Source organism: Ictidomys tridecemlineatus, chromosome 13, assembly GCF_052094955.1.
Source record: "Ictidomys tridecemlineatus isolate mIctTri1 chromosome 13, mIctTri1.hap1, whole genome shotgun sequence".
Lineage (NCBI taxonomy): Eukaryota > Metazoa > Chordata > Mammalia > Rodentia > Sciuridae > Ictidomys > Ictidomys tridecemlineatus.
Window position 1 is genome coordinate 73,838,879 of NC_135489.1, and position 23,559 is coordinate 73,862,437.

General features: G+C 47.3%; 1 pseudogene across 1 annotated transcript in view; it reads right to left on the reverse strand.

The window, feature by feature from the left end:
* The window catches only part of LOC144369696 (E3 ubiquitin-protein ligase RNF213-like), an 81,335-nt pseudogene that overhangs the window by 45,357 nt on the left and 12,419 nt on the right, over positions 1–23,559 (reverse strand). Inside the window, exons 9-21 of the transcript XR_013429436.1 lie at positions 23,208–23,231; positions 21,789–21,922; positions 17,936–18,025; positions 17,172–17,294; positions 12,351–12,531; positions 9,940–10,113; positions 9,612–9,761; positions 6,218–6,772; positions 5,274–5,439; positions 4,072–4,289; positions 2,979–3,119; positions 2,699–2,869; positions 547–1,699 (exon numbers count right to left, since the gene is read on the reverse strand). The product of XR_013429436.1 is annotated as an E3 ubiquitin-protein ligase RNF213-like (transcript). The remainder of the gene's footprint in view (positions 1–546; positions 1,700–2,698; positions 2,870–2,978; positions 3,120–4,071; positions 4,290–5,273; positions 5,440–6,217; positions 6,773–9,611; positions 9,762–9,939; positions 10,114–12,350; positions 12,532–17,171; positions 17,295–17,935; positions 18,026–21,788; positions 21,923–23,207; positions 23,232–23,559) is intronic.

A 23,559-nucleotide genomic window follows, 5' to 3' on the forward strand; every position in this document is an offset into this window, starting at 1 on the left:
ACCATGAAGCCAGAGTCCCTAGCTGTCATCCACTCAGCATCCTGGCATTCTCCATGACGACGGCAGTGGAAGTGAAATAATGTAAAAGCAGAGGCATGTCCCAAGCAGGGAGGGGAGGGCAGGTTTTGTCCTGACAGGGCACAGTGTTGCTCATGGGATAAAATCAACAGAATGGAAGTCAGCACCTCTTATTAAGGACACATGACAGTGACTGAAGGGAGGGTGCAAAGCACTCTTCTTCTGGAGCCAGAGCAGCTGTGCCTCCTCTGATCACACCAATGTGACCCAGAAGAGGTCAAGAGTTTACAAAAGAAAAAAGTGACCTGCAGAGAAGTCCATCCAAGGAGGAGCTGGGCTCCCGGGAACTGCAGCCTGGGTGGAAAGGGGGCCCCTTCTAGAGGAAGTACTGACTGCTGGGAGTCAGACCCTCCTGAGACTCACTTTCCCACCTGCAGAGGGGTGTCATCTGAGGTGCCCACTGCTGCAGAGGCAGGGGTCATTGAGAAGCCCTGAGAGACTGCCTGCCCACCCCAGCACTCTCATTACCAACTCCGGCTCTCTCTGAGGCCACGAGCCCCACACACATCTGGTCTCTGAACACAGCTGCTGCAGACAGGATCTGTGCTGGGACCTGGTAGTGATGTGCCAAGTAGGCCTGGATGGCATGAAGGTGTGCCTCGGGGATGAGGTAGACTTTGTACTGGCTGAAGGCTGAGGGCAGGTAGCAGCATTCCCGTGCCATGTCGCAGACCACCACCAGCTGGTAGTCCTCCCAGGGACACTGTGTGCACAGGCTGCGGAACAGGGCCTCTGCCTGGCAGGCCACCTCGTAGCTCAGCTGATCTGCAAACAGCAGGCTGTAGACCTTGTGCCCCTGGGAAACTGGGGCCAGGCAGCGGTGCAGGAACAGGGCAACCTCCTCAAATGTGGTCCCTGGGGTACAGAGTAGCACCTCATTGAAAGTGGGCAGGGGCTGGCCTGGGGCCTGCATGTAGATGGCCGAGGTAGCCAAAAGAACCTCAGAATGGCCACACAAGACCAGGTTGGGCTGGCCAGCCTGCAGGCCCATGGGGAGAGACCGTTCCACAGGAGGCCCACTCATCCTGGCCAGGCGAGCCAGACAATGGCCCAGGGCCTCCAAGTCCAGGCAGCCAGGCATAAAGACACTCATGCTCTCCAGGGACTGTTCCATGATGGCCCTCAGCTTGGTCACCAGGCTGATCTCAGCGGATTGCAATGAAGGTAATTTTTCCATCACTGTCCTCACGTGGCGTCTGGGGGCCTCATTGAACCCCTCGGTGGCCCTTAAGACGTCAGCTGGGGTGCAGTTGACTTTGATGAAGGACAGCATCATGAGGGCAGCTTCACTGGGACTCTGCTTCCTGATCTCGGTGCTCAGGAGGACCAGCTGCTCGGCCGTGTAGAAGTTGAGGTAAAAGTGCTCCCTGCGCTTTCTGCTCACCAGCTCCTTCCAGTCATTCAGGAAGTGCTCCATATGCCTGCAGAGGGCTTCCAGGAGCCGGGTGACGTCCCCACTCTCTGTCAACTGGCTTACCAACTCCAAGTGGAAGTCCATGCAGATGGAGACGCCATTCCTGGGGCAGCAGGAGACCTCGGCAGTCCATGCCTGGAACAGCATGTTTCCCGCAGAGTATAGGTTCAGGAAGGCTTGCATGAGCCGCTGCACATGGCAGAATAACTGGGGGAAACAAGGGCATAAGGCAGATGTCACAGTGAACTACTGGAGGAGGACGTGCTAATCTAGACACACATGGGTTCTAAGTCAAGGGTTTTGGGTTCACTCCTCCTTCAGGATCACTGGGAAACACGAAAAGCCTAGGAAGAGGGCAGCTACCTTCAGGAAGAGATCAGGTGGCAGATAAGAATGTTGACTGTGGGCTGGGCTGGTCTCAGTGGTAGAGCACTTGCCTAATATGTGCCAGAATCTGGCTCTATGGCTGCACTGGAGGAAAAATTGTCTACTGTGAAGTGCAAATAAACTGTAAGGAAAGAACCTATAACAGGAGAGAGAGAGAGAGAGAGAGAGAGAGAGAGAGAGAGAGAGAGAGAGAGAGAGAGAGAAGGGGGGAAGAGAAGGAGAGAGAGACTATTACAAAAACCAACAACCTATATCTACAATTATTTTAGGGTTTTTTTGGTTTATTTTTTGGGGGGGTGGTTGCTACCAGGGATTGAACCCAGGGTGTTATACCATTGAGTTATGTCCCCAGCCCTTTTTCATTTTGTGACAGGATCTCACTAAGTTGCTGACGCTGGCCTCTAACTTACACTCTTCCTGACTCCGTCCTGAGTCACTGGTATTACAGGCATGTGCCACCACACCTGGCTCAGTTACTTTAGTTTTGATGAAGAGTGCCCATTAGAATATTGAGGTGTTTGACTTTGCCAATTTACAGAGTAAATGAAGCATTCATACTTCTCAGAACTATCTACTTGGTCACCTCCTGCTAAATGCAGCTGATTAACCACCAGTGGTGACAGATCTTAAGGATGCCTTCAGGGCCTCCAGGGCCTGTCCCACCTCAGATGTGGCTCCAGGCAAGGTGCACCCTGCAGACCCACCAGCTCCACTCTCTGGAGCCACTCTGTCCACCAGAAGCCAACCCCTGCCCCTTCCCCTTTGCAGGAAGCAGGGCAGTGAGCATGCCCAGCCTGAGGCAACAGGGCACCTGCTCACCTCAGAAAACCTCTCCACTTCCATATTCTTGTGGTCTTTCTTGCCAGACATCAGCATCAGCTTGTTTAAAAGATCCTTCAGCTCTTCTAAAGTGTAAGAGTGCTCTGGTTCCAGGCCACTGTGACCCCCAGGGAGGATCAGGCGCAGGATGGCAGAGATCTCTGGGGAGATCTGGGAGGCAAAACATGATTAGAAGCCATTTTCTTGTGGCTAAAATGCTGACTCTGCAGCAGGCCAGTGCATGCTACCAACACTGCACCTGGAATCTGAGAGGGCTCACCTTCTGGTCGCTTGTGGGTGCCCTGATCTCATAGATGCCTCTGCTGTTGATTGTTGTGGCCAGGGACAGGGACGAGAGCTCAATGGACCCATGGCTTTTCTTCACTGTCTTCAGCCACTCCATGTTCCTGGCAGAATCTCGCTGTTGGAACAAAAGCAGAGAATATGGGCCAGGGTTCAAATGACTATCTTCCTGGATGTCCTCCCCCTGCCTCTGTCCTTGCTGGGCAAACTCCAGCCACCCTCCTCTAGGGCTCCAGGCATAACTTCTTGCCTGAGGCTGCCTCAGGTATCCCTGGCTGTTCCCTAAGGACCCTGCCTATTGCTCAGGACCCTAACCACTCATTGTGGCTGCACTGGTGCCAGGTTTCTAGCTGACACTTAGAATGAACTTGGCCTGCACTTATGGTTGATTGGTAAGATAGCCACAGGCCGTACTCTCTGGTGGCAGGCCACCATCCTCCTGGGTTCCCAGAACAAAGGCCCTCTGAGGAGAGATGGTTGACTGAACAGGAGCCCTAAGTTCTTAATGTCTTGTCATGGTCCCTGAGCATGACCAGAAGAACAGGAAAAATCACAACAGAAAATGAGCTTCTAACAGAAAAACTGCAAACTGCTCTCTCTGTCCATCTCCCCACCCTCCAACCACATACAGGACTGTCCCAAGGCTGGTGCAGGCCTCTGGACATCTCTTCTCATTGGGTGAGTTATGAGTGTAAGTTTACTCAGACACTGGTACAGGTAATTTACTTAAATGTTTTTTTTTTCTGATAAAAGAAATAATCAACATCAATTGTGAACAATACCAAAAAGTAACTAAACAAAAGGACAGTTACTAAATTCAGAGAAAACTGCTGCTTCCTACCTTGCTCTTTCTACACTTGTCCTGTAGGGTGGAGACTGCTCTTGACAAGCAGCTCTGTAGTTCTCTTCCAACCCAAGACAAAGAAAGCATTTCCATAGTGAAGAAAATCTGGTTTTAAACATCAGTTTAAATGGCTGCCTACACGCCTCCATGCCCATGTGCCCTCAAAGCACAGCTGCTTCCCAAAGCTGCAAGACCTCCACACCTTGGAATCAGGAACAAAACTCACCAGCTTACTGGGCAGATGGGGGTCATTTTGCAGAGCCTTCCAGAGTTCTCTTAAAATTTCCATGAACTTGCTGAAGCCTGCCTTCTTGTCCAGCTTATACAGCAGGGACGCATAGCCTTGCACAGCATCATGGAAGCAGGCCACCCAGTCCACGTCAATGTCGCTTTCTCCAGCTGAGATGGAGGCCAGGTCCACAAATACCTTGAGCTCGGTGAAGCCTGGGGCAGAGAGGGAGTCAGCACAGGACCACTCCATGATGCTACACAACTCTCACCTGGGGCAAGATCCTTCATGAGGCCATCAATAGACACTAAGTAAACACCTAGCATGTGTGGCACTTCCTGCCTTCCATTAGGACACTAGGATACCTTTTCTTTTGCAGCATATGATGACACCACTGAACAGCATCTAATCTTTACCAAACAATGTCCCAGGCACTGTTCTAGGCTTGTGTGTATCTTATTTCCTTTAATCTACAAACATTATCACCTGAACAAAAACACGTTCCATTGGTAAATATTTTGAATCAAATGTATGATATGTCAAGATCATTGTAATGTTTTGAGCAACTAATAAAAAAATAATAATAATATTGGGCAATCAATTATTTAAAAAACTGAGATAATTCCCCTAGGGTTAATTACTAATCAAAGAATGTAAGTCAAAGCAGACTCAGGAGTACAAGGTGGAAGCAGCAAAGCTCTGGATGAGAGCTGGAGCCAATGACGCCTCAGTGCCAGCAGGAGGTGGCCTTCTAGGCCTCTGTGGTGTGTGAGTGCTGTCCCCGCTCCACCTCCTTGAACTTTCTTTCTTACCTCTCCTCCCCTGCCTCTATCTAGTCCACACAACCACACAGGCTGCCCAGCCCTATGCTGGAAGAGAAGTATACAGGTTACACAAGCTTACAGCAGCAACACCCCTCTGTGGGCAAGAGCATGCCTAGGCCTCTGGCAGAATGAGCTTGAAGGAGAAAAAGAAGTCAGGATGCTTATGAAAATTATGTCAGTGTCCACAGATGGAAAGAGCAACAAAGGAAACAGTTTTAACCAGAAGCCTGAAAAGCTGTCCTGATGCAAACTCCACTGTGGGCCTAGAAGCAGACACTGTCCCCGCAACCCAACACATGCACATGATTGAGGCAGGACATCCTTAAGGTCAGGAACCCCATTTGGCAAACACCTGAAGCTGAGCTCCCACCATACCTCTCAGCTCGTCGTGTAGCCAGCTGACCAGCTCCTTCTGCAGGGCCAGCTCCTCCAGACACTGGCGGTGGGGCTCACTGATGTCCTGCAACAGCTTCTTGGCCTGGATGAGCTGTGGGCTAATCTGGTTCAGTCTCTCATGGTGGGTGGCCTTGAAATCATCAATCTGCAAGATGAAGTTCTGCTGTGGGCTGTTCCAGCAACCACCCACACCTGCCCTCCAGTATGCCTGGACAAGCAGCTGCTATAGCAGAGCCTGACACATTCTTGCACCAAGGATAGCATGACCTCCACAGCCCTCCTGGCTAAGCTGCAGTTGCTACTGTCCCCAGTACCCAGGTCCTGTGAGGAAGCTTTCATAGACTTCGAAACCTGCTACTCACAGCAGCCGAGCCAGGTCCATGATGTTAGCTTCTCTGGGGGAGTTACTCATAGACTTACCGAAGGGTTCAAGTCTAGATATAGACCATTCCACACTCTGTGTTAAATTTTAAGCATTAACATACCTGCCTCTACTGAAAATCCACACACCTTAGAAATGTGAGACTAAGAAACAGGAAGAGATTCAGGCCTGAGCTACAACAGGAGCAATGTACCATTTGGCATTCCCACTGCAACTAGGAGAGGTACCTGGACAGATGACAAAATATTTCCCTTTGTGCTTTCATAACCTAAAGAGATGAGATTCCTCTGGAAAGGGGTAGGTTTTTTCTACCCTGAATTTTTGGCCCTCATATAGACCCAAGAAAACTCACTAGCTAAGGAACAGTCACACTGTCTCAAGCAAAGGTAAAAACCCAGGGCTTGGAATGTTCCAGACTTAGTGCAGCCCAGATGAGAGTCTTTGGAGGGGGCTGCCTCACTGATTTTCCCAGAAAACCTGGGGCTTCTAAGGAGTCTGAGGTAGGCCCCCACCTCCCAGGAGTCCCCAGCAAATAACTTACAAAGTTTATTAAAGTGTAAATAACACTGAAGTCACCAGTCAATCCAAAATCCTTTTTGAACTGCAAGATGACCTTGGCCGAGCTGATTGCCTGGTGCAGGCTATGGTACTCCTTGATCTGTTCAACACGCTCTGAGATCCAGCCCCTCTGGGCCTGGGGGTCTACTTTACACATGATCTGGAGGTCTAAAGTCAGGTCATTGTATTTATCTACAAAATCCTTGAAGAAGACATTAATTTCTCCAAAGGTGATCTCTCCTCACTTCAGATCGTGATACAGTTTCATGAACCTCTGGTAACAAGGCAAGTACAAGTACTCAAAGGTCTCTAAAAGCGCAAGGGTTTGTCTTTCAGACTCTCCTTGGGGATGACTTAATGACTCTGCAGCTTCTTCCCAGAAGATCTGGAAGAGCCATTTTTTTGACCTCATGGTCCAGGTTGTAGTGCGTCATCAGCTTGCAGGCTGAGGACAGCGGCTATCTCACCCTCATGGCTTCATTCAGTCTTTTGCAGTTCAAGTCTTCTGAGTGTCTTGCTTCAATCTCTCCAAAATCCACTTTGGAAACCACAAGGAAACATGGAAGTTAAACTGCTAGACACAGTAGCATCTTATTTTACTTTCCTAGTATTTCTAATAACTTCTTTGAGAAAACACAAATTAATATTATTTATGGGATTTTTTTTTTCTTAAGAAGAATTCATCCCTCCTCCCCTCCACACTGCCACGGGATTGTTTATCAGTTTTCATGATAAAGAACAGACTGGAAGCTCTTGTGTGGAGAGAACAGTTGGAAACACAAATCCATCTCCCTCCCAAATTCCATTCCAGTGACAGATTAGAAAATGCTTTTAAAACATCATAACCAGCAGGAACAAGGACAGTAGAAAATAAGCCCAATAACAACACAACCTGAGAAGTAGAAAGATGGCCATACCAGTGGCAAATGACACTTGGGGCCTGAGAACAGAGACCCTAAAGACACAGCAGAGGTGAGCTCAGCCAGGCCCAGCACAAGTTTCTGGCACTCAAGGACACTAGATGTTAAGGTCACTCTGGACTGGAGGAGGCAGAGAGGGAACTGGAATTGGGTTCAAAGTCTGTTTAAGAAGCAGTTGGTGAGAGTCCACCTCCACCATGGAGGCAGATGGGGGCTGCCCGCCCCCTGTCAAGGGGCACGAAGGACCAACTGCAGGGCTCTCTGGCCTGGAGGCTACTTCTAGACACACACCTGTCTTGGGCAGCTACAGAGGACAGGGAGTATTCAATCTAAGGACAAAGAGGATGACACAGTCACCAGGGCAGGAAAACTGGAATAAAAGTGGGGCTCACTCTCCTCCTCTCCCTCTTGGCTCCAGAAGTCTGGCAGCAGGCAGGGTGTGCAAATATGACCAGCTCACAAGAGAAGCCCTCAAGGACTAGGTCAATTTAAGGGCAGCCACAGAGCCCCACAGGTCACAGCCCAGAAGCCCTTAGCCTGTCCATCCACCTGTGGGGACTGTCTTCATACCGACAAATGAAAATCTCCAATCAGAACAGAAAAAGTTTTAATGTGGGAAATATATCCAAAAAAGCCAATAGGGATTGTGTAGCTCAGTGGTAGAATGCTTGCCTAGCATGCGTTCAATCCTCAGTGCCATTAAAAAAAAAAAAAAAAAAAAAAAAAAAGTCTAGCGTCCATCCCCAACATGCAAAAAAGGAAAGAAAAAAAGAAAGCCAACAGATAAAAGCAACTTGGATGAAATGGGAAAAAACGGGAAAACATGCTGCAACCATGAACCACAAGAACATAGTATATAAATGAATATTTCAAGAGAAAAGGGAGGGGCTGGGATTGTGGCTCAGTGATAGAGCATGCACCTAGCACATGTGAGGCACTGGGTTCTATCCTCAGCACCACATAAAGATAAATAAATAAAGGTATTATGTCCATCTACAACTAAAAAAAAAAAATCTTTTAAAAAAAAAAGTTTTGGGCACCATGGTACACACCTGTAATCCCAGTGGCTGGCAAGGCTGAGGTAGTAGGATCACGAGTTCAAAGCCAGCCTCAGCAAAAGAAAAATAATAAACAACTCAGTGAGACCATGTCTCTAAATAAAATACAAAAATAGGGCTGGGGATGTAGCTCAGTGTTCTAGTGCCCCTGAGTTCAACTCCAGTGTCAAAAAAAAAAAAAAAAGAAAAAAGGGAGTGCCTTCAAATTAAGTATATATAAGAGCTGAAATAAAGAATTCAATTCCCAGGTTACAGGAGGAGATTGAAGAGAAGGCTCAAGAAGTGAAGCCCAAGCAGGAGAGATGTCATGGGAGTCAGGCAACCATGCCAGGAGGCCCAGCAGCTGCTGATGTGTACCCTGCAACAGGGAAAGCATAATTAACCAATTCAGGAGAATGCTCTAGAGCTCTAAGACTAGATCTCTGGATGAGACCTGCCAGTGCCCCATCCTAGAGATGGAAAAGAGACCCAAGGCCAGGCACAGATTAATGTCACCTTCAGAACACTAGGGCCAGACAGTTCTCAAGAGCATCCAGAGAAGGACAAAAAGCTCCATACAGAGGATCAATAGCGAGAATGCATCTGACATCCCAATGCAGCACTTATGCAGCACTCTGAAGGAAATTCTGTCCCTGGCCCAATGATCAACCTACAGCAGGGGCACAGTTCTGTATCTGGCCTCCTGTGTCCCTGTCCCAGCAAGCAGTAGATGCCACCTTCTGTCAAACAGGAGTCAAGCACAGGCCAGAGATGCAGGACCTGCCCTACCAGCCCAGAGGCCAAGGCAACCCTGGGAGACAGAGGAGATTAAGGGCCAACTCCCCGCTAGGGAAAATAAGCCCTCTGTCCTGGGAGACGCTTCAGAGACATCCACTCAGATAGCTGGTTCAGTTTGGTGCTGAATTTGAAATAAACACAATGAAAAAGGGGAAAAGAAAGTACCAAGGCAAGAAATGCAATTCCACCAACTACAGAAAGTTTGTTCCAGAACCATGGAGTGGCCGTGGTCCACCGCACGGCTCGCCTGTGAATCCTGTGTTCACAGCATGGCGAAGGCCCTACCCTGAAGAAGGTACAGTAACTCAGGACACCACTGGGAGTGACAGAGCAGCAAGCAGCCTCATGTTCAGGGCACAGACTGGAAAAAGATCTACCCCTCCCCTCCTTGGGAAGCCAGCATAGGACACTGACACTGGGAAATTGGGGACATCGACAGGTGTAGAGGCACACAAACAAGAATGTACAAGGGGAAGCTGCTTCCATGGGCAAATGCATTGAAAACTGGGTCAAGAATGTTTTTTAAAAGCTTCTCCCAGAAAAATAAGGCCCCACTATTTGTGGCCTGCTTAATCCCCGTGACAGCTCTCAAGGGTTCCCAGTGCAACTGCGGGAGCAGTACCTTGGATGAGATGCTTCACCTTCCCACACAGCCTCAGGAGGCTGTCCACCTGTCTCTTCTCTCTCTTCAGAAACATGACTTCGCCCATCCTCCAGTCCAGTGTCTCTTCCATGTCACAATTTTTCTGTTGGAATGAAGAACTTTTTGTCTCTGGAAAATAATGACAAAGTCAGCCAAAGGAAACAAACTTCATGATATTCCTTTCTCTCCCTGGGAGTGCCCCACAGTCACCATCAGAAGGACAAGGAGGCCCCCACTTGGTGGCATAGAGGAGGACAGCCAGCACACATGTGAACACAGGCTTCTTACCAGCCTGGCCACAGCTCACCTAACTGCCACAGGTCCAGAAACTGACTTTTGTGCTTCAGGATCAGCTCCAACCATCTGGCCAATATGGACCCATCCAGGACATCACCAGCAACCTCTCCGAAGACAGAGCTGGCAGCAGCCATCAACCTCTTGGCATCCTCTGTGATGTTGGCTAAGAGCTTCTCATCTGTCCCTGAGAAGACAACGAGCACAATGAGCATGTGGCCCTCCCCTCTCCTTGCCATTAGAACCTCTCACCAGCCCCCTGCCCACATGGCGCTGGCAGCAGTCAGTGGTGTTTCCAGATGCGCTGATGCCTTACTCAGCTATGCCTGTACCTGTGAGGTTCAGGTCCTAACCTAGTGCATCTCCTGTCTGGGAGGAGGAGACCCTTCCAATGGCCAAAGTCAGCCAGGAGAACCACAGTGCTCAGGGTTGAAGTCCTGAGCCCATGCTACAGTGAACGTATTTCTTGAACTACATATGATATTCTTGGAAATTCACCTTGTGGGAGACCAACCTTGCACGTGACTGAGTCACACTCCCCGGCTGGGTGCTGAGGCACTCAGTCACAGAAATGTGACAAAGCTTTCCCCATCCTTCTTGGGTTTAAGGGACTGTGCCTTGTGCATAGGTGAAGTTATGCTCACCTGTTCCTTTGTAATATAACCCCTTGCCCTGTTTAGGATAGAATCTTTCATGGAAGTGCCTGTGTGTGTCCCCTTCTCTTACTATGTCCTTGGATGTGGCCTACTCAGATGTCAGTCAACATTCTGACAGCAGACATCATAAAGATAGACTCAGCCCCCTGAAACCTGACCCCTTGCCTCATTTGAATAGCTTCTCCTCAATAAAAGGGGTCAGCATGTGCTCTCGCTCTCTCTCTTCCTGAGGATCCTTAAAGTCAGAGGAGCCGTCACTGTTACCCCAAACAAAAAGGTATTTGTGTCTATTTTGTTTTATTTGGTGTACCCCAGTTCAACTGGAGTGACCCCTGAGCCTTTTAGTCACAAGTACAGAAACCCGGCACAGCTGTCTTGAGAATCACTGCAGTAGGAGGAAAATAAACTGCAACAGGACAAGCTCACATCAGAGGCCACTCCATGGGTGTAGGGAAGCATCTGCACAGCATCCAGGAAGGAGGCAGATCCATGCTGCAGCTTCATGCTCTGCCTATCTTGTCTGCGGATCAAAACCTGGAACATGAGCTTTTGGAGCAACTAGAGGACAATATTTTAAAACATGACTAGTTTAACTGCCAGACTATTTATCTCACAGTAATATGAGGTTCATATAGTATAATGAGAAGACCAAGTTTATTTTTACCATAAAAAAACAAAGATAAGGGGCTGGGGATGTGGCTCAAGGGGTAGCACACTCGCCTGGCATGCGCAGGGTGCTGGGTTCGATCCTCAGCACCACATAAAAATAAAATAAAGATGTTGTGTCCACCAAAAACTAAAAAATACATATTAAAAAAATTCTCTCTCTCTCTTTAAAAAAACAAAACAAAGATCACAGGGGGCTGAGCTGCAGCTTGGTGGTAGTGTGTTAGGCTACCAGGCATGAATCCCTGGTTCATCCCCAGCATCACCCCCACAAAGAGTGCAGCTGAGATGACCTTCAGTGGGAGAATGGACCAATCCAGGCACATCCAGACAAGGGGACTTTACTCAGTGATAAAAGGAACGGAACCAGGAAGCCAGGAAAAGACAAGCAGGAGCCTTAAATGCATGCTGTGGGGTGTAACAGTGAACTCTTCCCCAGCAGGCTGCTGTGGCCCATGCACACAGCAGCCACCTTCAGAACCACACACTACTCCTGCCTATGACCTGGTATAGAACAGAGCAGCTGGTTTGGCTGAGACAATCATTGGCCCTGGGTTTTTATTGCCACACAAGTGCTTTCCCACTACAGGATCTGAATCTAGCAATTTACACATAAACCTGCACCATCATTTCCAGGGCAATGTATGACACTTGGGAAGGTGATGGCTCAAGAGTCACTTCATGTTTTGTTAGTTATCAATATTGGTCTCAAAATGTGACACATGAGCTTCACAGGGAGGCAAGCTGGGCTTGGACTGATTTCTAATCATTTGTTGTCTTGGACACAGTGAGTCTCCAACATCCTGGTTAAGCAATGTGCCCTGGGCACTTCCATTCTCTCATCTGGAAATCAAGGGGCTTGGGGACTTTCAGAGGGGTTGCTTCAAGGACCATGTGTCCTCCCAGGAGCACATATTCAGCAGGCACTCAGCAGAAAATGGTTCTAGTGTTAGAAGCTCTTTATGCCTAACACATGCCTAGGCACCTCCATGCATCCTGACTTTACCAAACCTCAGCACATACAGGCTGAGGACCAGGTCAAGTACCTTGCCTGTTCATTTGCCCAAGGAAGGACAGCAACTCCAACCAGTCCTACACACACCGTACAACTTGAAGAGCTGCTTCACATCAGGCCCTGTTAGCAGGTGTTCAAGAATCTCATCCAGGACTTCCACAAGCTCTCTGTTGTTCCTGGGCCAGGACTTGGTGATCACAGCAGACACAAGGCTGCCAAATTTCTGCAAATCATGACGAGAGACTCCCTCTAGGACACTTATCTGAGACTAAAAGAAAATGAATTAAAAGAGAGAGTTGAGAAGATTTTACTGATTTGTTTTTTAATGACACAAGTTAGCACCCAAGAGCATTTCATAAATCTACTGAAGCTAGTTTTATAGTGCCTCAAAAAAAATAATAATACAGAAGAGATGTTGGGCTACCCCCTGGTAGCTTGGCCTATTGGAGGCCCTGGGTTTCATCCCCTGTATTGCAAAAAGAAAAGAAACATAAAATACTAAATATTTCCTAGGGATTTCCATTGTCCTGGCCTGGCTCCTTATGTGAGGTGCCAGAGGTTTGAAGATGCATACACATGCACAAACACACCGCTATAACCCCAAGTCACACACCCTCCCAGCTCATTGTCAGCTTCTGTATTTCTCTTAGACTTGCCTGTCATGAAAAAATGCCAAAAACAAGATGAGGGAAAACTTTACTATATCACAAGCTGCCCTCAAACACCACAGACACTCCAATTCTCCTTCTGATGCTTCACCAAGAAACAAAACAGTTTTCTTCTTTGCATTCACATTTTTGCAAAAAAAAAATGAAAAAGTTTCAGTGATTAATAAAAAACACAGGGTGAACTAATAACAGGTACTTTTGATACTTAACAGGATAAAAGAAAACATTAATTAGCAATGAATAAAAAGTTATAGACCATAGGGAAGTGAGATTTATCCTAGGAATAAAACCATGTTTTTACATCAAAAATCAGTTAATAAGCCTGGTGTAGGGGCACATGCCTGTAATCCCAGCAGCTCACTAGGCTGAGGCAGGAGGATCACAAGTTGGAGGCTAGATTCAGCAACTTAGTGAGGCTCTGTCTCAAAATGAAAAACAAAAAGAGGTGGCAATGTGGCTCAGTGATAAAGCACCCTTGGGTTCCATCTCCACATGCAGACACGAAAACATGAATACATTATACTGATAGAAAAAAGTTACACAACCATTGTAATAGATACAGAAGAAGTATTAGGCAAAACTCCAAGAACAAGACCAGGATAGCCAATTTCACTCCTTTCACAGTGCCAGAGTTGCTATCCAGGGCAATTAGGTAGGGAAGAGGAAAACAAAAGTGTTGGGATTGTAAAGGAAGTACTAACTTACAGGCAGATAACATGGTCTTCTATGTCAAAACTTCAAAGAAGGTACTCTCCCACGGATACCCCGCTAGAGAAAAGAAATGAGCCTGCAAAGCTGTAGGCCACAGAGACGAGGTGCTGCCCTGTTTCCAAGTGCTAGTGATAAACAACCCAAAAACATATTTGAGAAAACAATTTTTAAAAATATTTTTTGTGCTGGAGATGTGGCTCAAGCGGTAGCGCGCTAGCCTGGCATGCATGCGGCCCAGGTTCGATCCTCAACACCACATACAAACAAAGATGTTGTGTCCACTGAATACTAAAAAATAAATATTAAAAAACAATTATCTCTCTCTCTCTCTTAAAATTTTTTTTTAGTTGTAGATGGACACAATACCTTTATTTTATTTAATTTTTATGTGGTGCTGAGGATCAAACCCAGTGCCTCACAAGTGCTAGGCAGGTGCTCTACCACTGTGCCACAACCCCAGCCCTGAAAAAATAATTTGTTACAATAGCAAAGGAATAAAGTATTTAGGAGTAAATTTCATAAAAGAAATGCAGACCTTACCATTTGCAAACTGTAAACTACTGTCGACCCACTTGAATCTAATGTATGAAATATGTCAAGAGCTTTGTAATGTTTTGAACAACCAATAAAAAAAAGAAAAAACTTAAAGACCAAAATAAATGGAAAGACATTCCAGGTTCAGAAGCCATGAGATGTGACATTGTTAAGAGGTCAACACTCCCCAAAATGACTTAGATTCAAAACCATCCCTGTCAAAATCACAGCTGCTTTCCTTGCAAAAACTGACAAACTGATTCTAAAATTCATATGGAATCCCGAGATCCAGATTAGCAAACAATACAAAAAGAGGAGAACAAATCAGGAGAATTCATGCTTCTTGATTTTACGACCTACTAGAAAAAAATGGCAGTGGAAACATGGACAGATGTGAGGTGAACCCTCACAGCTGCGGCCAACAGACTTTTTGACAAGAGTGCCAAGATCACTCAAGGGGTGAAGTACAGTGCCTTCCTCAAATGGTCTGGAACAGATGGATCTCCACATGCAAGAGAATGTATCTGGACCCTTACCTCATACACATAGAAAAAGAAACTAATGTTAAGAGCTAACACTCTAGAGCATTCAGAGGGGGTTGCTCCATGACAGAGCACGTATTAGCATATGGTCCTAGGTTAGCACTCAGTGCCAAAAACAAAAATAAAAACCTTTTATTTTTTTTTAAAGAGAGAGTGAGAGAGGAGAGAGAGAGAGAGAGAGAGAGAGAGAGAGAGAGAGAGAGAGAGAGAGAGAGAGAGAGAGAGAGAGAGAGGGAGAATTTTTAATATTTATTTTTTAGTTCTCGGCGGACACAACATCTTTGTTGGTATGTGGTGCTGAGGATCGAACCCGGGCCGCACGCATGCCAGGCAAGCGCACTACCGCTTGAGCCACATCCCCAGCCCCCAAAATAAAAACCTTTTAGAGGAAGACATAGGTAAATCTTCATGACCCAGGATTTAGCATAAGATGTCAAAATTACTAGCAACAAGAGAAAAAAAAGACACATTGAATTTTTTCCAAAAGTAAAAACCTTCTCAGGAGTGGTGGGGCACACCTGTAATCTCAGCTACTCAGGAAGCTGAGGCAGGAATATTGCAAGTTTGAGGGCAACTTTGTGAGATTGTTTCACAAAATAAAAAATAAAAAGGGGTAGAGATGTAGCTCAGTGTTAGAGCACCCCTGGTTTCAATCCCTACTACTGCAAAAAAAGAGAGAAAAAGAAATTAAAAATTCTGTGCTTCTAAAGAAAACACCAAGAGTGAAAACAATCCAGAGAATGGAAGAAAATGCTGGCAGATCACATATCTGACCAGAGATTTGCACCTGATTATCCAAAGAACTCTCATAAGCCACAATAAAAGAAAGACATAGAGCTCAATTAACCATTTGAGGAAGGCACTGAACTTCACCCCTTAAGTGATCTTGGCACTCTTGTCACAAAGTCTGTTGACCGCAGCTGTGAGGGTTCACCTCACATCTGTCCATGTCTCCACTGCCATTTCTTTCTAGTAGACATTTGTCCAAAGACATAGAAAACAGAAATAGCCAAAAAACATATGAGAAGGTATCTGAGGTCATATCTATCAAAGTCACCAGAGAAACCACTCCACACCCCCAAACTGCACAGTGACAGGTCTGAGAGCACAGGCTATGGGGGTGTGGAGAAGTCAGGACCCTCCTAGGCTGGCAACTGACATGGAAATGGTCCAGCCACTGTGGGAATGGGCCAGATAGTCCTTCAATCACATAGGTACCAAGTGATCCAGTCACTCCACCATAGGCGCAGAGAGTGTGAACAGCACATCCACACAAACCCATGTGTGGAGGTCCACAGCAGCAGACTGATAACAGCCATCAGTCAGGGAGAGCCCGGATGTCCACCAGAGGACAAATGGAACATAAAAGCCCCCTGAGTCCATATGATGAGTAACATGTAGTCATGAAAAGGGACAAAGAACTGATAGGTACTCCAGAGTGAATGACCTTGAACACATGCTCAACGAAGCCAGGCACCCAAGGCCACAGCCTGTGTGATTTCATTCCTGAGACACCTGAGTAGTCTGTGGAGGAGGAAGGAAGATTTGGTGCTGCTGCGGAAGGCCTTGGGGCCAGCATGGTGGAGGGCAGACTCCACAGCTGAAGGGCTGCATTTTCTTTCTGAGCTGATGAGAATGTTGCCAAGTAGACTGTGCTGGTGGCACCCACACCTGAAACACACCACTCCCCCCAAGTTTGGCTTCCAAGGGTGAGTGACAGGAGATGTGGCTGCCATGTTACTAAAGCACTGAGCAAAGAACAAATGAAAGCCTTAGAAGTATTAGTTATGTAAAAAGACTAGAGCCTGTTTCCCTAGAAAAAGTGAGCTCTGCTTCTCACGACTCCACTGGCCAGCAGTGTGCAGGGCTTGAAGTGTCCAGCAGGAAATACAGAAGGACCCTGGGAGCCTCAGGGTACTGTGTGGGGAATGTGCCAGGCAGAACCTCCTCCCATTTTGCAGAAAAAAGCTAAGTGAAATGATAGAATCTTTCCCCTCTTTTTCTGCAGTGTTGGGAATAGAACCCAGGGCCAAGCTGGGCAAGTGTTCTACCCCAACAAGGATGGAGTCTATTTAACTTCAGAAGCTTCCTTCCATAGATGTTTTGTCAACCTTTGGGGTCATTTCCTGCATATCTGTTGGGCAAGAGTTAACAGACCACAAACAAACCAGGGGGAACGATCACAATGGCAATTGGAGGCACAGCCCACCACATCAGCTGCACGATGGCTTGTGGTTTTGCACAGGGTTCTGCAACAGGAAGCCAAGTTGCATGTCAAGGAGTGGGTAGAGAGCACTGGATTGCAGCATGAGGCCCAAGCCAGGGAGGGGGCACCAAGGACCCAATCCTGGTCAGCACAGGCCTTGGAACTGGCAGGCACTTAAGGCCTGGAGCTGGCCATATCAGCAAGTATCTGTGAACCCAAGCATGTTTCCCAAGAAGAGATTGGTCACCTGGCAGGCAGAGCTCACAGCTTCGATGACACACTTCTCAAAGCTCTTGGCCACACTGTCCTTGAGGTCAGCGGCATCCCAGTGAGGGCTACAGAAGGCAGAGATCTGGGAAAGGGGCCTCTCCTGCAAACACAGCGGTGGGTCGGGGTGTAAGTGCCTGGTTGTTCTGACTCCCCTCCTCCCTGTCCTATACTAAGCATGTCCTCCCTGCCCCTCACTAGAAGAGTAAAGATGAAACCAAGTTAGTCTCTTCTCATATTGCAAAAAAAAGCAGGCAGAATAGCAGCTTGTAAAAACATGTAAATTTTGAAAAAGAGCCATTTTTCCTTTCTTTTGTCTTCCTAAAAACATCCATTTAATCAGATCCATATAAAACACTCATGGAGAAACCAACTTTTCTGGGTCACAGACCTTCATTCAAAATGAAGGGCATTTTTTGTTTGTTTATTTCCTCCATGTCACTGTTTTTAATAAGGCTCCTGCCACCAGTAGGTCCCTTGGAGCACTTATACATGGAGGGCTTGATGACATGTTATGTCTAGGGCTCCAGTAAGAGCACAATCCCATTCCCTGGCTCTTCTCAAGAACGTCACACTAGAACTCTGAAATGTTTCTGAGGTCAAACTGCAAAGCCCTGATCAGAAACAGAAATGCAAAGCTTGGGTGGATCCCAGGGCCTGTACATGTGTGCTCTGCTTGTAGCCCCAGGTGCTGCAACAGTCTGGGCTCATCACCATGTTGATGGTGTCCTCCATGTCTGGTACCTTCTTGAGCCTTTCTTCCATGTCCCCCAGCAGCGACTCCTTCCAGTCATACTCTACAGGAAAGTTTATTTCCACCAGCCGCCGCCAGACCTGTAAAACCCACATGTTAAGTGACAGCCACAGGGACAAGTAAACACCACAGAGATATCCTACAGAAAAGACAGCAACAACAAGGCATGGGGATACCTCTGGTCCCAGTTGCTCAGGAGGCTGAGGCAGGGGGATCTTGAGTCCAAAGCCAGTCTCAGCAACTTAATGAGGCCCTAAGCAATTCAGTATGACAGTCTCTAATTAAAAAATAAAGAAAAGGGCTGGGGATGTGGCTCAGTGGTTGAGTGCCCCTGGGTCAAATTCCCAGTACAGAAAAAAAAAAAAAAGAAGCACTTTGCTAAAGCACTTGGAGGCAGCATCCTAACACGTCTCCAAGCCCAGGTAGGCATCCTATCCACACACCATGTCTGCTGAGGACAGGCAGCGTTAGGAGAACAGGAGCCTGGAGCAGGTGCCCCTAGCCATATGCCTCCATATGTCCACCTGATATCTAGATCCAGGGTCTACCTTGGGACACACAATGCATTTACTGGTCATGTCTCTTTTCTAGAGAAGTTCCCTGGCCTTATCTTTTCTGATACTGACAATTTTGAAAAGTTCAGGTCATTCTGCAGACTGTCTCTTGACCTAGTTGGCTCACAGTTTTCCCATGATTACAATTGTTTGGTTGGGACACTGCTAAGCCAAGCCACGAAAAAATGTACTCAGTGTAGGTCAGGTGTGGCCAAACATCTGCACTTTCCACAGGTGCCTAGCCAAACACCTTGAGCCTGACCAAGCAGCCCATGAAACCTGTTGGTGCCACCAGGGCTGACCAAGAGGTCGGTCCTTGGTTAAGGCTTATCTGCCAGATTTCTTCACTGTGAGAGTCATCTTTCCTCATCCATAAAGGCTTCTGCAATGGGACACTGGATATCCTGTGACTTCCTGGCACCCCCACCGAGCTCAGGATTCCTGAGTGATACCTGCCTGCATCAGCTACTATACCTTGGTTACAGAGTGACAGTTTTCTATTGCAATTATTTCTTCTACATTTTTAAACCCCATTCTTTGATAGAAGAATAGAAAAGTTCCTTTTTTCTCTTTTTTTCTGTAAGTATGTTTAACAATGAATTTTAATCCATTCCTATCACTTTGCCTTTTATGGGGCTGGGGTTGTGGCTCAGCGGTGGAGTGCTCGCCTAGCATGTGCAAGGCCCTGGGTTTGATCCTCACCACCACATAAAAATAAACAAATAAAATTGAGGTATTGTGTCCAACTACAACTGAAAAATAAATATTAAAAAAATAATAATCAAATTGTGCCAGATTCAGCTAATGTGAGCATCTTCAACAGTTTTCTTAAAAAAATTGGAATAACTTTAGACTTGCAAAAATGCTGCAGAGATATCCCAGATAATTTCTATGTTCTCTTAACCCCATTTCTGCCATCATGAACATGACCACGGAACCACGGAAAGGGAGAGAAAAGGGAAATTGCATGGAAAAGAAGGGAGACCCTCATTTCTATACAAAATTACATATAAGAGGTTGTGAGGGGAATGGGAAAATAAACAAGGAGAGAAATGAATTACAGTAGATGGGGTAGAGAGAGAAGAAGGGAGGGGAGGGGAGGGGAGGGGGATAGTAGAGATAGGAAAGGTAGCAGAATACAACAATTACTAATTGGGCATTATGTAAAATTGTGGATGTGTAACCGACGTGATTCTGCAATCTGCATTTGGGGTAAAATTGGGAGTTCATAACCCACTTCAATCTAATGTATGAAATATGATATGTCAAGAGCTTTGTAATGTTGTGAACAACCAATAAAAAAAAATTAAAAAAAAAAAAGTGAAAAGCTAGCAATGACAGACCACCATGTCAACCACAGACTTCACATGGAGTCCTCTTGGCCATCTGAGGAGGTGTCTGGATCACCACATGCCTGCCGCCTTAGCATTTCCTGATGTTCCAGCACAAGGAGCTCTTGGCCCCCCTGTGCATCTCGCACTGACTCATGGAGGTGGTTCTTCTTCCAGGAACAGCATTGTGTGGTGGGAAACGGGAGTTAGAAGACATGATTGGGCCATGTGGGGTAGAACACGCCTGAAATCACAGCTCCTCAGGAAGCTGAGGCAGAAGGGTCACAAGTTCCAGGCCATCCTGGGCAACTTAGGAAGACTCTGCCTCAAAATAAAAAATAAAAAGGTCTGGGAAAGTTTATTTCCACCAGCCACCACCAGTGTAGCTCAGTGATAAAGTGCTCCTGGGCCAGTCCACAGTAGAAAGAAAAGAAAGAAAGAGAGAGAGAGAGAGAGAGAGAGAGAGAGAGAGAGAGAGAAAGAGAGAAAGAGAGAAAGAGAGAAAAGGCATGATGGGATGTGGGTGTGCTCGGGTCCCAGGGCATCATTATTTCTATAGGTGCTCATGGTCCCAGGGTGCCTTTGCCATAGGACTTTTGATGGACAGAGCTGGCAACTATCTAAAATCATGAGTTCCTGGTGCTATCTCTAGCTCCTTCCATACCACAGAGCTCTTGTCCCTCTTACTCCCTATCTCCATTTTCCTGACTTCCAACAATACCAACAGCATGTCCATCTCCCCAGACCTTGGTAACTTTACTTGTAAACAGGAATAACAGCAGTAATCACCTCAGAGTATATGTTTAATTAATTTCATTTTTTTAATCATTAACTACTGCACTTAGAATCATTCTTTCTTGCTGGGCACAGTGACACATGCCTGTAATCTCAGGAGCTAAGGAGGCTAAGACAGAAGGATCATGAGTTCAAAGCCAGCCTCAGCAATGGCTAGGTGCTAAGCACTCAATGAGACCCTGTCTCTAAGTAAAACACAAAATAGGGCTGGGGATATGGCTCAGGGGTTGAGTGACACTGAGTTCAATCCCTGGTACCAAAAAAAAGAAAATCTTTCTTGTCAATGGCTACACAGCTACATGTCTCTCATGCTTAACACCTGGGATTATACTACTTAGAATCCTGGAATAATATTTAATAATCCAATTGTGTTTTCCTGGGATTTCATTCTGTTGGTATAAAACTTCACAAAGCAGTTGGAAGAGGATTTTTTTCCTTCATTAAAAAGAACAACCCTCTGGCCTGCAGCCACCCTTGTCCATACAGTTAGGGTACCCCTGCCTCACATCACAATGAGTCTTGCCACCAACTCTGTGTGAAGACCACAAGCAGGTTCCAGAGTCTCCCTGGAAGACTGTAGCTCAAGGGGGACAACCTTCCACTTCCAGGACAGGGAAAAGGCAACCAGTCTGGAGAGCAAGCCTGGGGTGGGCAGGACCTCCCATTCTACCTCCTCCCCCTGTAGCCCTCTAGGGACTCAGGCTCCTGGATCCCACCGGCTCTCAGCTGTCTTCTCCAGCACTGGGGTGACTATTGTGGAATCCTCCCCATGTCCTAGGTTTTGGAGGAGGAGTCTACTCTATCAAATGGCTTCACTCAGCTGCCAGCTAAAGGTGCTTCCTGTCATATTGACCTTCTGTTTCCAGTACCACACAGCTGGCTTACAGCCTCAGACCTGAAGCAGAGCCTGAAGGTCCTCCTGGCAACTCTGCCTCAGCGTGACTGCACCTCATCACACTGTACCATAGAGCCACTGACTCTCTGCCAGGTACAGGGGGAATGTTCCTTCCTCAGAGTAGGGGCCAGGACCCGAGGCAAGGTTCAGGATAAGCCCAGGCCTCCAGGCCAAGGCATTGTTGGTCTGGTTCTTGGTGACAGGACACAAGTGTGTGACTCCTCACTCTGTTGTCTGCAGAGGCTCTGCAACCTCAGGCAAAGCTCACCTGGATCTCCTCAGGGTAGGTGAAAAGGATAGTTGAACCCTTCTGGAACATTCTCTTTGCAAACACTGTGCACAGCCAGGATCTTGTGGTGGCCAGGACACCCTGGAGGAAAACTGTCAGGAAGCCCTTCTTGGCTGTGGCTCCCGGGTCCTCTGCCATGTCCGGTGGGCACATGAGAGAAGTTTTACCAGCTCTACTCTGCTGCTCCCCACACCTAAGCCACCTCCTAGCTCCATGCTTGTTGGAAGCCCATCTGACACAAGCACTGTTGTTTCCCCAGTACCCTGGGCTCTCATGAAAGGGGCAACATGGGAGAGGAGGGGAGAAGGTACGGGTGTTACAGGTCCCCAAGCTGACTCTGCCTCATCAAGAGCTTCCAGCAACAGAGGCACACACAAGAACCCTGTGCTTTCTCCAGATTGGGTGAGAAGAATGCACCAATGAGCAGAGAGCTTCCGGAGAACGCTGAACTAGTAGGTCATGCAAACTCCCAGCTCCCACTCTAGGGATGAAGCAGCACTCTACTGGCCTGGAGGCCAGCCCAGTTCTCTCCCCATGGGCACTCTGCAGGGACAGCTACTGTCTGTCTCCTCCCCACCTCTACCACCACACCAACAGAACTACCCCCTTTCAGGTGACCCCACACTCCGGAGTCCTCTCTCTCTTTGCACTCCAGAGGTACCTGCCATGGAGCACATGCAACTCCAGAGGCCCTGAAGGCTGCACAGTGTGTGCTCTTACAGAGCTCCATAAAACCTGGGTCTGTTGACTCCTGCCCCCCTCAAGGCTCACAGAACCACCCTGGGGCCTCCATCTTGGCAAAGTGACAAGGTGGATGGCAGACACCATTCCTGCTGTAAGGAACCAACTAGAGTGGAAGAGATGACCCATTCAGACAGCAGGAAGAGCATGGTCCTCAGCCATAGTAAGTGCCAAGGTGGAGAAACTCAAAGAGCCCCGGGAGACATACCAACAACAGGAGAAGGGACTCGGGCTCCAGGCAGGTGACCAGAGCACAGGGCACAGGTGAGAGCAGGGCAGGACAGCACTGAGGTTTCTCAAAGGAAAATGAAACAGGGTACCCTTGTATGATGTCCCTGAATACCTTCCAGGACAATCTGGACACCCCAGCAGGGCATTTCCCTAGTGCTAAGCCTCAGACATTCCAAATCCAAAATCGGCCCCAGCTATACACTGACCCCTCCTTGTGGAGGTTCTGTGATTGGGACTGGGGTCCCTGATGACTTCATGGCTGTGACATGCTTGTTGCCTGGGAAAGTTTCTGTGCAAAGGCACAGGATGCCTCGTTGCTATGGTAATGTCCTCCACGCTACAGTCTTATCAGCTTCAACCTTAATCTTAGGCAAATAACTCCTGGGAATAAAAGAATTTGTTTGCTTGATAACTACAATGTTTCACCAAGCTCTGGTGCTCCTGGATCTGCTTATCTTACAGTAACATCAGACAATGAACTTTCTTGAGAGCTGCACATAGCTCCTGACATTGTATATTACAATTGTAAAATGTAACTGCAGAATAAGCAACCTTACTGATATGCTAAACAATAATGTAGTTATGGTACTAATGACCTAATGTGACTTATTGGTATGAATAAACGTGTCTGCTGGGGAAAAGTCCACTTTGCCACCTTCCCTGCCTCTGCACTTTGTCTCTGTGTCTCCTCTTTATTATTATTTCTTTACACATCCTGGTGTCATCCAGGATTGAACAGAGGTAGTCAATAAATGAATTGCAGGAACAACCGTGAGGC